Below are 4,985 nucleotides of genomic sequence, written 5' to 3'. Positions count from 1 at the left end.
AATTGTGGAACAAAACTTCAGTTCTCCACCAAACAACCCTTTCATGCTGATACTTGCATAAGGAGTCATGCATTCTCAGGGGACAAAGGAGAGAATGCAAGAGTGTGAGTCAGTTTACCTCCAAACCTGGTGTTGCTAAGGTCTCAGGAAATTGGGCTGTGAATATTTATTGAGAAATATAACCATGACAAAGAAGTAACAAACACTTCCATAAACTTGTTCAATGACAATGCAATGTTTCACTTCAGGCAAGTGTTAAAATGCAGGCAAAAACAAATCTCATTGGGTAGGTTTTTAGTGACACAGAGGCCCAGTGAGTCTGAAGCAAATTCTAGTGGAGGAAAGAGACAAGAGAGAAAGCCCCAGAAGCACAGCTACCTGACATTTTTATAGACAGGGCCTCCCCTTCCAAACAGTAGCATCCCTCCATCTTTCCATCCCTGCTCCCCATATTCAGTCATCAGTAGCTCTAAACATTAAAGGTAAGTTCTAGTGTGTACTTAAATTTTTATTTTTTACTGTACATTTCATTTCCTTTTTGTTAAAATTTGATTTACATTTCATGTCCTTTTTTCTTTTAAAGTGTTTATGGATTAAACAGTGCATTAGACTTGTACTGTATGCAAGAAAGGTGAACACAGAGAATCATTTGGGGGTCTGGAATGGATTAATTCAATTTAGATTCTTTCTAATGGGAAAAAATGATTCACTTTTGGAACACATAGCTTCTCAAATAGCCTTCTGCAATGAATTAAGTTTGAGAACTGAAGTTCTACTGTACAAGAATAAGCTCTGTTTTTCACATACTCACAACTGTGAACCTTATTTTGTCCCACTCTGTACTTTACAAAGTGTTGCCCCCAATATTTCCAGTACTTACTTGGCCCCATACATAGTTATTACATATACTAGTAATTGACTATATTCCCTATGGTGTACTTTACATACCCATGACTATTTTGTAATTACCAATATGTACTTCTCAATCCCTACACCTTTTTAGCCAGTCTCCCAACTCCTCTCCCTTCTTCAACCATCAGTCTGTTCTCTGTATCTATGAGTCTGTTTCAATTTATTCATTTACTAGAGGCTCGGTGCATGAAATTCATGTACAGGCATGGTCCCTAGGCCTGGCTGGCAATCGAAGTGCTGGTCGCTGTCTGCAGGGTGATCGGGTGGTGCCCCTGTCCCCTGCCGCCACTGCTGGTTGCTGTCTGCGGGGCAATCAGTGGGGCAATTGGGTCCTGCTTGCACCCACCTTGGCCTGGTGCCACCCACTCACCTGCTCCATCATCCCTCCGCAATCCTGCTCTCATCAGGGCCCATCAGGGCTGGCAGCACCTCCATTGCTGCCCCCCGCCAGTGCCACATCCCTGATGCCCACCATGTTCCACGCTGCCCCCTGGTGGCTAGTGCACATCATAGTGAGTGGTCAAACTCCCAGTTGAGGGGACGATTTGCATATTATGCTTTTATTATATAGGATTTTGTTCTTTAGAGTCTACATATAACTGAAGTCATGATATTTTCCTTTCTCTTATTGACTTATTTTGTTTAGCATAATACTCTCTAAGTTCTTCCATTTGTCACAAATAGTAAGATTTTATGGCCAACTAATATTCCATTGTATACAGGATGTCCAAAAAATATGTAACACTTTAACAGCTGATAGCTCAAGTTTGAAAATGAAATGTATTTTGATAAACACTGCCTTTATAAATATTCAAAGAATGTGTATACATTTTGGGGGGACACCCTATATATGTACCACAACTTTAATATGTACTTGTCTATTGTTGGGCACTTGGATTGCTTCCATATATTGGCTATTGTAAATAATGTTACAATGAACATAGAGGTACATATATTCTTTTGAATTAGTGTTTTGTGTTTCTTCAGATACATAACCAGAAGTAGGATTTAATTCTAAAAAGAATAATATTCTATTGGCTGAATGATACTCTAGTGTGTATAGATACCATATTTTCTTTCCATTCATCTGTCAACAAATGGTCTGTTTTCATGTCTTGGCTATTGTGAATAATACTCCAATAAACATGGGAGTGCAGATATCTCATCCAGATAGAGATTTTTAATTTCCTTTGGACATTTACCTAAATGTGGGATTGCTAGATGGAGTAAATTTTCCATGGCTGTTGGTTAAATTGGGGAGCAGAGTGAGAAGGTAATTTTGCATTTGATAAAGAATGTTTAGATTCCTTGATTTACAATTTATATTAAAATTTCCTGTTAACTTAAAAACTTAATACATTTCATCATTTAAAAATTAGAAAATACAAATAAATAGAAAAATATTTGAAATACCCAGACTGCGTGAAGACAAAACAGATTAAAGACTTGATTTATTTGCTTCCAGGCTTTCTTTAAAATATGATTTTATTGATTTTTTTACAGAGAGGAAGGGAGAAGGATAGAGAGTTAGAAACATCGATGAGAGAGAAGCATCGATCAGCTGCCTCCTGCACACCCCCTATTGGGGATGTGCCCGCAACCAAGGCACATGCCCTTGACCGGAATCGAACCCGGGACCCTTCAGTCTGCAGGCTAACGCTCTATCCACTGAGCCAAACCGGTTAGGGCAAAAATATATTTTTATTGATCAGCTGTCTCCTGCAAGCCCCCCACTGGGGATCGAGCCCACAAGCCAGGCTTATGTCCTTGACCAGAATGGAACCTGGGACCCTTCAGTCTGTAGACTGACGCTCTTTCCACTGAGCCAAACTGGCTAGGGCTCAGTCTTTTTGTTTATATATCATACATTAACCTCATTTTTTCACAAAAATGGAATAACATTAAAAATGCTATTGGATAATTGGTTTAAAATTTTAAATTTTTCATAGCTGCTAAATATTATTTTAAAATTTAGTAGATTTTATTTGTATTTATTTATTTAATATATTTTTAAATTGATTTCAGAGAGGAAGGGAGAGAGAGAAATAGAAACATCAATGATGAGAGAGAATCATTTTATTAGCTGCCTTCTGCACTCCCCCTTACTGGGGATCAAGCCCCCAACCTGCGCATGTGCCCTAACTGAAATTGAACTGTGACCTCCGGGTTTGTAGGTCAAGCTGAGACAAAGTTGGCCGGGCTGTTTTTTGTTTTTTATTTCAAAATTATCATGAAGTGATGTTGATTTTTTTCCTTTTGATATACAGTCATGAATTTTAAGAGATAGATAGATTTGTGCAACCACCACTACAATCAGGATACAAAATTGTTCCATCATCTCAAAATCCCCTATACTCTCTCTCTAGAGCTATATTCTCACCTGATTTATACCCTATGGCAAACACTGATCTGTTTCCCATCACTATAATTTTTTGCCTCTTCAAGAATGTCAAATATATGGGATCATACAGTATATAATCTTTGGCTATGTCTTCTCACTCACAGCTATTTATCCAAGTTGTTGTGTATCTGGGTCTTTTTTTTTTTTAGCTGCTGAGTAGTATTCCATGGTATGAATGTACCACAGTTTGGTTAAGCATTCACCCATTGAAATACATTTAGGCTGTTTCCAGATTGGGGCTGCTATGAATAATACTGTTCTGGGCATTCATGTACAAGTATTTCTGTGGACATACGTTTTTATTTCTGTTGGGTATCTACTTAGTAGTGGATCTGCTGGTTCAAATGGTAGTTATGTTTACCTTTTGGGGAACTGTCAGGCAGTTTTTAAAGCAGTAGGTTTACTAGTATTTTATCTTCCCATCAGTCATGTATATAAGGGTTCAAATTTCTCTATATCCTTGTCAACATTTACCAGTAATATTGTCTATCTTTTATATTACAGCCTTCCTCTTGGGTTTGAAGTAGTATGTCATTATGGTCCTGATTTGCATTTTCCTAGTGACTAATGATTGTATCCTTCCATTTGCTTATTGGCCATTTGTATATCTTCTTTGGAGAAATGTCTATTAATCCCTTTGTCCATTTTTAATTTGTTTTATGTATTATTTTATTTTTATTTTTTTTTTCAAAGCATTTTCTTTTTTTTATTAGTTAAGGGGTATTATTTTATTATTGAATTATACTAGTTTATGTATTCTAGCTACTAACCCTTATCAGATATGTAATATGCAAATATCATAATTATTCCTATTGTCTGAGAGTATAAACATTGTATTTGCCATTGAGAATAAAGGAATAAAAGAAACATGGTTCCTTCTTTCTAGGAGCTGAAAGTACCAGAGCAGTAAAACTTGAGGACATCTTTTCTATGGATAGGTCAGGGGAGAAAGCAAGCAACACGTATAAGCTTGAGTAAATGGGAAGCTAATTGTCCATCTAACAGTGATGGGTAAATAGGAAAAAAAAGCTTTGGTAAGAAAAGTTTCAAACATTTTCCCACTTTTTTTTGATTTAATAATTGTCTCCCAAGGCCATTTATGAATGGATTAATATCTGTTTGGAAAGTTGTGACCAATGTCCTGTGCAAGTATCAGACTGTGTCACACTGTATATTTATTGCAATTTTTTAGATCAGTGCTTCACAAATTAAATATGGGGATAACTGTCTCATTAGATACATTATAATCATCTGGTTCTTAAAAATATACTCTCCAGGCTCCATACTAGATTTATTATTATAGAAACTTTGAAAGCAATACCTGAAAATAGGCATTTTAAATAGGCTCCCTCAGTGATTTGGATCCATGATTAGATTTAACAATGACTGTACATGATGAACTGGATGCTATCAAGGTGGAAGGTATAGCTGACACTATGTAGACATTAGTTCTGCAAAGTTGTCTCCCCAGTGACGAGGGGAAGGCTGTTTCATGCACATATTTATTGTTGGGATGGGAAAAAGGCCTTCCTTTTTCTTTGCTGTAGCCTTCCACAGTTTATGAGAAGCACCTGGTAATTAAACCCCAAGATTATTAGCAACTCTAATCCAAACATCCCCTCTGTTCAAACTGCAAGATAAGACAAGCTACTTTCAAGACTACATTCTTGCA

The sequence above is a fragment of the Myotis myotis genome, unplaced genomic scaffold (assembly GCF_014108235.1).
Source record: "Myotis myotis isolate mMyoMyo1 unplaced genomic scaffold, mMyoMyo1.p scaffold_m19_p_4, whole genome shotgun sequence".
In the NCBI taxonomy this organism is placed as follows: domain Eukaryota; kingdom Metazoa; phylum Chordata; class Mammalia; order Chiroptera; family Vespertilionidae; genus Myotis; species Myotis myotis.
Note: the sequence above shows the minus strand (reverse complement) of the source record.